We start from the raw sequence: 12,775 nt of genomic DNA on the forward strand, positions 1-12,775 counted from the left end.
GTGGCAGAGAAAGTGTGGGCTCCTGCCAGTGCCTGCAGCAGAGTGCCTCATCCAGAGTAGAAAGAAACAGCAGATAAGAAGACTCCTTAAAGTGTGTGGGAAGGGAAGCCTGGGAAGCCCCCATAATGGGCTGATAGAAAACGAATCTTTTAGCACACCAGATGGAAAAGAGATATCTGCCCCACCAATTTCGGGAGGCTCCCAAAAATGGATCGGGACCCCCACCCAAAACGGGGATATGAAACGGGTCACGGTTTACCCTGAATGCACAACTCTATTATACATATAGAGTTATGCTCTCTCAACTTGTACGCAGAACACATCATGCGACATGCGGGGCTTGAGGAATCCAAGGCTGGAGTTAAAATTGCTGGAAGAAACATGAACAACCTTAGGTATGCAGATGATACCACTCTGATGGCCGAAAGTGAGGAAGAGCTGAGGAGCCTTCTCACCAAGGTGAAAGAAGAAAGTGCAAACGCTGGGTTGCAGTTAAACGTCAAGAAAACCAAGATCATGGCAACTACACCTATTGACAACTGGCAAATAGAGGGAGAAAACGTGGAGGCCGTGACAGACTTTATATTTCTAGGCGCGAAGATCACTGCAGATGCAGACTGCAGCCAGGAAATCAGGAGACGTTTCCTTCTTGGGAGGAGAGCAATGGTCAACCTTGACAAAATAGTGAAGAGCAGAGACATCACACTGGCAACGAAGGTCCGCATAGTCAAAGCAATGGTATCCCCCAGAGTCAGAGCCGGCCCTAGGTATTTTTCAAGTGTAGGCAAACAGAATTTTGGCGCCCCCCCCCCCCCAAATCAACCACTGAAAAATAAAAGTGTTGGATAAGCGAAAATGTTTGATAATAAGGAGGGATTAAGGAAAAGCCTATTAAACATCAAATTACATTAAGAATTTACAAATTAAGCACTAAAACATCATGTTTTACAACAAATTAACAGAAAAAGCAGTTCAATACCTTGCGGTGGCAGGCCGCAGGAGACAGGAGTTGCCTCAATGGCGCCCCCAACAAGATGGTGCCACAGACAACTGTCTAGTTGGCCTGGTGGTTGAACCGCCTCTGCCCATAGTAACCTATGGATGCGAGAGCTGGACCATAAGGAAGGCTGAGCGAAGGAAGAGAGATGCTTTTGATCTCTGTTGCTGGAGGAAAATCCTGAGAGTGCCTTGGACCGCAAGAAGATCCAACCAGGAAATAATGCCCAATGGCTGCTCACTGGAGGGAAGGATAGTAGAGGCAAAGCTGAAGTATTTTGGCCACATCATGAGAAGACAGGAAAGCTTGGAGAAGATCACGATGCTGGGGAAAATGGAAGGAAAAAGGAAGAGAGGCCGACCAAGGGCAAGATGGATGGACGGTATCCTTGAAGTGACTGGCTTGACCTTGAAGGAACTGGGGGCGGTGACGGCCGACAGGGAGCTCTGGCGTGGACTGGTCCAGGAGGTCACGAAGAGTCGGAGACGACTAAACGACTGAGTGTATGTGGAGGAGATGTCCACTTAATACAGACAGCCTCCCGCCTCCATAAACAGCTATAGTCCCCACTAAGTAGAAGACCAATGACCCACCCTTCACTGACATGCAGGTTATAGTGAGTGCCATGAGCATGTAACCCAAACCCTGCCAGTGTCCTCCACAAACACCATTATGCCCCCCACCCAAGTGAAGGCTTTCATGCGGAGACAATTTCATCCTAGATGGTCTAATTTTTCTCCTGAATGGACATCCCAGGGTTCCTTAATTTGCATGACTCCACCCACTGCCTCTACTTTAACCCGTTCCTATCCCTTCGTATGGCACAGTTAACAGAGAAAGTGATCAACAACTGAACAAGAGGTCTGGGGAGAATTCACCATGATTTACAAGAGCTGTACTTGACCAACATCCAGAGAGCACTGTTAACCCAACCAATGATTGATCTGGACCAAACTTGCCACGGATCATGGGACTTGCAGTATCTTCACTGATACTGTGACCCCCGCCAACAATGGACTGGAACCAAACTTGGCACAGAAAAGCCCCAACACCAACGGAACATACTGCAGGGGTTAGTGGGAATGGACTTTGATTTTGGGAGTTGTAGTTCACCTGCATCCAGAAAACACTTAACCCAGCTGACGTCAGATCTGGACCAAACTTGGCACACAGACCCAACATAGCCAACTGTACATACAGACCTGTTTTGGGGGTGATTGACCTTGGATCTGGGAGTTATAGTTCACCCTTATCCAGAGAGCCCTGAACCCAGCTGACGATGGATCTGGACTCATCTTGGCACACAGACCCAACATGGTCTACTGCGAATACTGGCAGGGTTTGGGGGTGATTATCCTGGGAATCTGGGAGTTGTAGTTCACCCATATCCAGACAGCCCTGAACCCAGCTGACGATGGATCTGGACTCATCTTGGCACACAGACCCAACATGGTCTACTGCAAATACCGGCAGGGTTTGGGGGTGATTATTCTGGGAATCTGGGAGTTGTAGTTCACCCTTATCCAGACAGCCCTGAACCCAGCTGACGATGGATCTGGACTAATCTTGGCACACAGACCCAACATGGTCTAATGCGAATACTGGCAGGGTTTGGGGGCGATTATCCAGGGAATCTGGGAGTTGTAGTTCACCCTTATCCAGACAGCCCTGAACCCAGCTGACGATGGATCTGAGCTAATCTTGGCACAGAGACCCAACATGGTCTAATGCGAATACTGGCAGGGTTTGGGGGCGATTATCCAGGGAATCTGGGAGTTGTAGTTCACCCTTATCCAGACAGCCCTGAACCCAGCTGATGATGGATCTGGACTAATCTTGGCACACAGACCCAACATGGTCTACTGCGAATACTGACAGGGTTTGGGGGTGATTATCCAGGGAATCTGGGAGTTGTAGTTCATTCTTATCCAGATAGCCCTGAACCCAGCCAACGATGGATCTGCACCAAACTTTGGTGATATTACCTAACATCCCAAAACAAACAATGCCTTCTTCTAATAATCCAGGCACCACCGGATCCCCAAGCTAGTTATAAATATAGAGTTATGCTCTCTTTCCTCTCACAGGATCCATCTCTTTCATATGGCACCCTCTAATGGACATTTTTGTGGCTGGCAAAGAGCAGGGGTTCAGGGAATATCTGGCTGTGTTCCTGTAGGCAGATGCACAATGACGGTGTTGCCGGGGCAAGGGTATTTGACTGCACTTGTCACCACTTGGCTGTCCTCTGGAAAGAATAACCGTTATTATAGATTCTGTATTGCATATTTTGCTTCCTCTTCGGTGTTTGTATTAAAGGAGCTGAAAAGCCTTTCTGGAACCCAGTGGGAAGCCCCTAGCCTTGTTCAATTTGATGCTAAATAATGCAAATATTAACAGAGAGAATGATTTTTTTTTGCAACAAGAAAAGAGAAAGATTCAGGAGCATCTTTGCCAGAGGGCCCTCTCTGCCAGCTGGAGGACTTTTCCAAGCCCAGACGAGGATGAAATTATGGAGACGGTGGTATCCGCTCCATTGGAATGCTTTGTCTCTCCCTATGCCTTGCAAGGTTTGTATGCACACGCCATAAATATTTCTTTATTTCCAAAGAGCAGCCTGCTGTTTACCCTTCACCCGCTGATACAGAAATGCCCAGTTGGTCTCCGGGAGCTTATTAGAATTTGCATCCCTCCCTCACCCTTCTCATCCCGTGTCTTTGTTCTGAATCTCCAGGAAAACAATTATGCAGGAAGGTATATTAACTGAATTGAAACAAATGCAGAAAGCTAGCATTTTCTGTACCAGAGCTGTTGAAGAAAGGGATGAAAAGCCAGCTGGGAGAAATGAATCCATTCGGAGCCACGTTTCAGTTTTTACTTGACTTTAATTTTTGCTTCCAGGAGTTTAGTTATTATCTGGAAACAAAATAGGAATATGTTGTTGAAGACTTTCATGACCGGGATCACAGGGTTGTTGTATGTCTTTCGGGCCATGTGGCCATGTTCCAGAAGTATTCTCTCCTGTCGTTTTGCCCACATCTATGGCAGGCATCCTCAGAGGCTGTGAGGCATGGAGAAACTAGGCAAGGAAAGGAAAAAAAAATATCTGTGGAGAGTCCAGGGTGTGACAAGAGTCTTTTGTCAGTTGGAAGCTAGCATTAATGTTTCAGTTAATCACCCTAATTAGCATTGGAAAGGTTTTTGTCTCTTGCCTGGGGGGCATCCTTTGTTCAGTCATTAGCCGTCCTTGGGGCTCCTCTGCCCTCAGAGTGTTGGTTCCCATCTACTGTTTTGATTTTAGAGTTTTTTTAATACTGGTAGCCAGATTTTGTTCATTTTCATGTTTTCCTCCTTTCTGTTGAAGTTGAAAATAGGAATACTACCCCTGGAATGAAGCTTTTCTGGTGTGGCCTAGGCAGCGTGGGTCAATAAGGATATGGACAAATTGGGTCCAGAGAAGAGCAACCAAAATGGCAGCACAATGGGTTAAACCAGTGGCTCCCAAACTTATTTGCCCTTCCGCCCCCTTTCCAGAAAAAATATGACGCAGCGCCCCCTGGAAAGGAACGTGTGGCTTAGAGGGGTGGGCGTGGCTCCTGCTCAAGAGGGCGGGGCTGAGCCTCTCCCTTAGTCCAAGATGCAGGGCTGGGAGGGGGTGGGGGCAGGGCTACAAATGAGCGACCAGGACTGGGATGGGTGGACTTACAAGCTCTGAGGCAGGGCTGAGCATTTATCCCTGTCCTGCGACTAGAGGAGGGGGCATGGCCTCTTCCCAAATGCCTGATGGGGCTGAACCTTTATAGAGGCTCAGCCCTGTCTCGGGCTCTTGGGAAGAGGCTCCGCCCCCGCCTCAGCCCTGCCCTTTAGTCCTAAAAGGCCTCTCAGGAGAGGTATAGAGGCTCAGCCCTGTCTCAGGCTCTTGAGAAGAGGCCCCGCCCCTAGCCCCGCCCTTTAGTCCTAAAAGGCCTCTCAGGAGAGGTATAGAGGCTCAGCCCTGTCTCGGCTTCTTGGAAGGAGGCCCCACCCCTTTTCCTAGCTCCACCTTCTGTGTCCTAACAGGCGCCTCAGGAGAGGTATAGATAGATTCTCAGCCCTGTCTCTGGCACTTGGGAAGAGGCCCTGCCCCTCCCCTGGCCCCTCCCCCATGTCCTAATAGGTGCCATCACCTCCCCCCTTTGGGAATCACTGGGTTAAACCCTTGTGCTGGTGACTTGAAGTTTGGCAGTTCAAATCAGCAAGACGGAGTGAGCTCCCATCTGTCAGCCTAGCTCCTGCCAACCTAGCAGCTCAAAAACATGCAAACCTGAGTAGATAAATAGGTATTACTTCGGTGGGAAAAGGCAAAGAGACACCATATGACCAGGAAGTGACAACACAGGCTCCTCAGCTTGAAAATGTAGAAAAAGCACCTTCCAAGACTCCAGAAGCCGGAAATGAAAGGAGAAGCCTTTGCCTTGTTTGTGTTTGTATGTCTCATTGTATCTGACTGTAAAGGCATTGAATGTTTGCCTATGTAAATGCTGTAATCTGCTCTGAATCCTCTAAGGGAGAAGGACAGAATATAAATAACTAGCTTTGCCTGGCCACACATTGCTGTGGCTTATGGAAATCCTTTGTTGGCCAGATGGAATAGCAGTGAATAGCCTTGCAGTCTCAAAGCCTGGCCGTTTTCTGGAGTAGCTGGAGTTTTTTGTTGTATGAACATAGAGGCATGGATAAGGGGTTGTGCTGCCAAGTTTAGTGTTTCTGGGATGTGTAGTTTTGTTGTTTTGTCCTAGGCCAAAATTTCATTACCCTTTTATATCTATAGAAGTGTAGTAGTAGTAGTAGTAGTAGTAAAAGGGTATGGAAACCAAACTTTATGAGGAATAGCTCAGACAAGAGTTCTTGCAGACTTTTCAGACTGAACAAATCAGATTTCTAGTACTTCATTAATATAGCACTTCAATTGCGCCTCTAGAAATGCGGTATAAATATCTGGAAAGTGGGGAAAGAGGACATCATTATTCCAATACAACAAAGCTCTCATCAGAGTCAATTTCTTAATGCGTGAATCAAGCCCACTTTAATCCCGAAGACTTTCCTAACGCATCTATGTGTGTGTTTGTGAGGGAGAGCACGAAAGAGAGCACAAAAGAGCATACATGCACGCATGCACACGCGTGCTGCTTGCAAAGTGCAGGGCCCTTTAATTTAAGAAGACACCCACAACGTCTCACTTTTCAAAGCTAATTGGGAAATCTTGATGCATTTGCAATTTGAAAACCATCTGCTCTGCCATAAATATAGCCTAAACAACTATAGATTTCCATTCTATTTCAACGTTTTAATCTTAACTAGACCGAAAATGACATACTGCACAAATTCATCAAAATTTCAAATTCCGAGTGCCACCGTTTGCATCTCAAATAGTTCAATTTCTCGTTCTCTCTCTCTCGTTTTGAAGCTTGGCCTTGAAGGGTTAGCTGTGAGCAAGGGGAGAGGAGGAGATGCAAATGTTGTCTGGCTGGCAACAGAGGGAGTTTTGTGCTCATCTCTTGTCTCACATTGATGCATAATTTATCAATCAAAGGATGTGGTATCATGGAGTGTCCCTTCCATTAGGCCAGGTGGACAACTGCCCAGGGAGCCCAGGGACAATTTTTCCCTGACCTCCCATGGCCTACACATCCTTCTGTATAGAGCAGGGGTCCTCAAACTTTTTAAGTGGAGGGCCGGTTCATGGTCCCTTAGACTGTTGGGGGGCCAGACTATGAAGAAATAGTCCAAAATTAGGATTGTTGGTGTTGGGGGCCTTCAAGTCATTTCAGACTTAGGTCCCTAAGTCAAAAGTTTAAGACAGAGACCAGGTCAATGACATTGGAGGGCCTTAGTTTGGGGACCCCTGATCTAGACTATCTCATAAGACCATAGGTAAGCAAAGAGACCTTCAAAGACCATCTAGATGGCCTCATAAGACCATAGATAAGGAAAGGGCCCCCCAAAGACCATCTAGATGGTCTCATAAGAACATAGGTAAGGAAAGTGACCTTCAAAGGCCATCTAGACAATCTCATAAAACCATAGGTAAGGAAAGGGATCCTCAAAGGCCATCTAGACGGTCTCATAGGACCATAGGTAAGGAAAGTGACCTCCAAAAGCCATCTAGATGGTCTCATAAGGCCGTAGCTAAGCAAAGAGACCTTCAAAGACATCTAGACGATCTCATAAGACCATAGGTAAGGAAAAGGACCCTCAAAGGCCATCTAGATGATCTCATCAGGCCATCAGAAGACCATAGATAAGGAAAGGGTCCTCAAAGACCACCTAGATGGTTTCATAAGACCATAGGTAAGGAAAGGGGCCACCAAAGGCCATCTAGACAATCTCATAAAACCATAGGTAAGGAAAGGGGCCCTCAAAGGCCATCTAGACAGTCTCATAGGACCATAGGTAAGGAAAGTGACCTCCAAAAGCCATCTAGATGTTCTCATAAGGCCATAGCTAAGCAAAGAGACCTTCAAAGACCATCTAGACGATCTCATAAGACCATAGATAAGCAAAGAGACCTCCAAAGATCAGGTAGACTTAGGTCAACGCTAAATCTAAAGTTTAGGACAGGGGCCAGGTCAATGCCCATGAAGGGCCGCAGACAGCCCACGGGCCTTAGTTTGGGGACCCTTGGTATGGATGATAGTCTTCCAAGTCATCCTACCCTCAACAACTGCCTTCAAGTCAACTTCAATTAATGACTACAGTATGGATGATAGTTCTCCAAGCTATTCTTGACCTCCCATTGCCTACACATCCTTCTGTATAGAGTTACCAAACTGAAACCTGTACCTTTAATAGGCATTGTTGAAGATGTATTTGCTTTCGTGTCGAGCTTATTTTCGTTCCAGGGGAGGGATTCTCGTTTCGTGCTCCTGCCCGGAATGAAGGATTGAAAGAACGGATGAAACGGAAGAAACGGATACCGCGCACACCTCTAATATCAGGGCCAGTAGAGGGGATGGTTAGAACTGACTTTCTTGGATTCTGGCAAGAAGGAAAATAAAAGGCTTTGTTTCTAGTGATCATCATAGTGTTAATTCTAAGAGCGTCCAGGTTCTGCCTGAGTGGTCTCTTCTTGGCTTCTCCTTTCTGCGAAATGTTAAAATGTCTTCTGAAAGGGTCTCCATCTCTCCCTTGGTTTCTTCCTCCTGATGTCATGCTGAATATGGAAATGAGCGTTCTCTCTCTCTCTCTCTCTCATGCATGCACGCACGCACATTTTGCCCTGGCTGTGCCACATGAGTATTTACAAAGTCACTAAATGGAGAGTGCTAGCCAACATCAGCAGCTGAAGGAGGCTGTGTTTTGTGCCAGAGCTCTGGTGGCTTTTAGCTTCCAAACAGAGCTGGTGGGTGGACAACAGCCAGATGCCAGCTTGATCGGAAAGTGTAGTGTTTGTACTGCAGCTTGGACAATATCCAACAACCTTAGATTCCATGTCCACATAGGCACCAAACCATTGGTTTGCCTTTGCACTGAATTTCTGACGAACCATAGAATCGTAGGAGCCATCAAGTCCAAATCTCTGCTCAGTACAAAGTACTGGTTCCCAACCTGTTGTCCGTGACCCACCAGTAGTCCCCGAGAACTGTTACTACACCGTTGAAATCAGAGTGACTAGTCTTGTGAAATAGTGCCAACAAGTATGTAATGAGGGGAAAGGCTGACTCGCCAGGAAAGGTGAGACAACAAGCCTCCTGACTGCTGCTTCTCCTCCTCCCTCCCCTTGAGCGGAACCATTCCATGTGGTGCCTGGAAGTGGGGGTGCTTTGGTGTCTTCAATTTTAGGTCTTTTCCTGGAGTTATTTGAGGTGCTGATTCAGAGAATTGGATTGGATAGACCACATCAGCTTTAGATGAGTATAAGCCGACCCCAATATAAGACGAGGCACCTAATTTTACCACAAAAAACCAGGATAACTTATTGACTCGAGTATAGGCCGAGTTAAATGTTTTTGAAGATTTACCGTATTTCAAAGAAAAACAATAAACTAACTCTATAAGTGGAAAAGTAGGGAAAACAAAAACAATAACCTAATAATAATAATAATAATAATAATAATAATAATAATAATAATAAACTTCATTTGGATCCTACCCTATCTCCCCATGGGGACTCAGGCCGGCTTCCAACATAGTAACAGGCAAACATTCAATGCTTATATAAACAATGCAGAGCTAGATATAGATCTATAATTATAGATAATAATTTCACATATGCATTTCCCCTGAAATGTTTGCAAATCCCCTCTGTGTGTGTGTGTGTGTGTGTGTGCATTTCCTTTACAATATTTGTAAGTCCTATACACACACACACACACACACACATATATTCATATCTATCTAGACATGTCTATATATATTTGTGTGTTCATTTCCCACCTGTAATATTTGCAAGCCCTATATGTAGGTAGGTAAGAATATATTCATATCTATCCAGACATCTCTCTTTATATAGATATTTGCAGAGACTTGCAAACATATGAGGGGAAATTCATATATAAAATTAATGCATATAGATAGATACAAATATAAATGTACATAGAGATTGCAAAAGCTTGCAAGGGGTTAATGCCTATATATCTGTAGGAGAAAATGCTTTCATAAGATTAATGAATATATATTTTTCTTCTTCCTGACTTGCAAGGTGTCTTTCTCTTTTCAAAACATTCCCTTGATTAAGAGCGAGGGAGACTTTGCAAAAGAAAACACACTGATAAGGTAGAAGAGAGAAATAGATCACATATTGCAGGCCCTGTTGCTGGCCTTGACCTTGACCCGATTATAAGCCGGGGGAGGCTTTTTCAGCTCATAAATAAGGGCTGAAAAACTCGGCTTATCTTCAAGTATATATGGTAAATATGGTTTTCTGTGGGCGAGCAGATGGTGACTACTGGATGGCATATGTTTTGTATCAGAAACTAGAACTGACGTGGCCTATCCAATGCAATTTTCTGAATCAGCACCCGAGATAACCAAACTGAATCTAAAGTTGACCAAAAATGTTGAAGAGTAGTCCCTTGCATCCATCCATAAAAATTAGAAATACTATGGCGTGGATGATCTTGACTTTAGTGTCCAATGATATATCTTTACCCTGGAAAATCTTGTCTAGTTCATTCTTAATTATCCTCCCAAGTCTTTGTCTTCTTCTGATTCCTTGATTACAGTCAACCATCATCTGTAGATCCTGAAAACCCAAATAGATCTCCTTTAGGAGAAGTGGTGATAGAATTCCTATCTATCTATATCTATATATATAACTAGCTGTGCCCGGCCACGCATTGCTGTGGCTTAGTCTGGTGGTGTTGGTCAGTCTACATTAGGTTGTATTTATGCTGTGACCTCCACCCTTCTTTATACTCACATTAGTAGTAGTATTTGAAGTCTGTTACCTTCTTCAATTTTTGTGTTGATTGATAATTGCTTGAGACCCCTGTTGTCTTTGGTTTGTTGTTAATCGTGATGTCTGATTCTGCTGAGTGCGGTTTACATCTTATTGTGGTACGATAGTCTTTTTTTTTGTTTGCCTGTGTAGGTGTTTATTATTGTTGTTGTTGTAGTGGTCACGAAGGCTGGATAAGTTAGATGCTACTGTATTGTTTTTTGGAGGCCCAGTGTAGCACTGACTGGCCTCTCAGCCTCAGTGCCTGGCTGCTTCTTGCCTGTGATGGTGTAGATTCTTATTGTTGTTGTTGTCATTGTTATTATTGTAATTGTTTTTTTGGAGGTCAAGTGTGATTGTAGGGATTGGGGAGGTGGATGAGCACTGAACGGCCTTGTAGACTCAGTTCATGGCTGATTCTTGCCTGTGTAGGTGTTTATTATTAGTGGCTGAGTGGATGGATAGATGAGTGGATGGATAGATAGAGTGGGTGCTCTCCTTGTTTCCTTTATTCCTATGCTGTTCCCTTTCTCTGCTCCAATCCTGAGCTCGCTGATAAGAACACACTGGTCAGAAAGGAGGGTAAATATAACCGGATCAATGGTCTTTCTCTCCCTTTTGCTCTTGGCCTTCTGGACAGAGAGGGAGGGCTCTTGTACTTGGCGTTCCTTCGCTTCCCTTCCCTCCCTCCTTCCTTCGTTCTATCCGTCCCAGCCTTTCCTGCCTGCGGAGCCATGGAACTGGGTCAATGGGTTGGATGGCGGGGAAAGGGAGAAGGAAGAGGTCTCTAATTGAAATGCATGGACTCCATGCCATGGGGTGCTGGAATTTGTAGTTTGCATGCAGTCCAACCCCTTTCTTTCTTTTTGTCATGAGGAAGAACCCACCCAAACCTCTCAGACAGATGGCCATCCGGTTTAGTTGTGTTGTTATAGTCACAATGCGTTGTTGTGAGTTTTTTGGGTCCAGATTGTGATTTTGTGGTGTGGTTGTGTTGTTACAACTGGGAGGGAAGGCTTTTGTGTTGTGTTGCCAAGTTTCGTATTTCTGGGGCGTTTAGTTGTGTTGTTATAGTCACGATGTGTTGTTGTGAATTTTGTGGGTCCGGATTGTGTTTTGTGGTGTGGTTGTGTTCTTACAACTGGGAGGCAAGGCTTTTGCATTGTGTTGTCAAATAGTGTATTTCTGGGGCGTTTAGTTGTGTTGTTATAGTCACGATGCATTGTTGTGAGTTTTGTGGGTCCAGATTGTGGTTTTGTGGTTTGGTTGTGTTGTTACAACCGGGAGGCAAGGCTTTTGCATTGTGTTATCAAGTTTTCTATTTCTGGGGCGTTTAGTTGTGTGCCAAGTTTCGTATTTCTGGGGCGTTTAGTTGTGGTGTTATAGTCACGATGCATTGTTGTGAGTTTTGTGGGTCCGGATTGTGTTTTGTGGTGTGATTGTGTTGTTACAACCGGGAGGCAAGGCTTTTGCGTTGTTTTGCCAAGTTTCGTATTTCTGGGGCGTTTAGTTGTGTTGTTATAGTCACGATGCATTGTTGTGAGTTTTGTGGGTCCGGATTGTGGTTTTGTGGTGTGATTGTGTAGTTACAACCGGGAGGCAAGGCTTTTGCGTTGTTTTGTCAAATTTTGTATTTCTGGGGCGTTTAGTTGTGTTGTTATAGTCACGATGCGTTGTTGTGAGTTTTGTGGGTCCGGATTGTGGTTTTGTGGTGTGGTTGTGTTGTTACAACCAGGAGGCAAGGCTTTTGCATTGTGTTGTCAAGTTTCGTATTTCTGGGGCGTTTAGTTGTGTTGTTATAGTCACGATGCATTGTTGTGAGTTTTATGGGTCTGGATTGTGGTTTTGTGGTGTGGTTGTGTTTTTACAACCGGGAGGGAAGGCTTTTGCGTTGTGTCACCAAGTTTCGTATTTCTGGGGTGTTTAGTTTGTTGTTATAGTCACGATGCGTTGTTGTGAGTTTTGTGGGTCCAGTGTGGTTTTGTGTTGTGATTGTGTTGTTACAACTGGGAGGCAAGGCTTTTGCGTTGTGTTGCCAAGTTTTGTATTTCTAGGGCGTTTAGTTATGTTGTAGTCATGATGTGTTGTTGTGAGTTTTGTGGGTCCGGATTGTGGTTTTGTGGTGTGGTTGTGTTGTTGTAACCGGGAGGCAAGGCTTTTGCATTGTGTTGCCAAGTTTCGTATTTCTGGGATGTTTAGTTTTGTTGTTATAGTCACTGCGCCCGCAACTTTATCCTTTTATATATATAGATAAAGGTCAATGTTTGTATGTATGTAATGTATGTTTGTATGCGAGTATGTGGCAGCTTTCTTATTGGCCGCCACTTACACGGACAACTACGACCGCCACGAATGATGGA

Source organism: Anolis carolinensis, unplaced genomic scaffold (genome assembly GCF_035594765.1).
Source record: "Anolis carolinensis isolate JA03-04 unplaced genomic scaffold, rAnoCar3.1.pri scaffold_7, whole genome shotgun sequence".
Classification (NCBI taxonomy): Eukaryota; Metazoa; Chordata; class Lepidosauria; order Squamata; family Dactyloidae; genus Anolis; species Anolis carolinensis.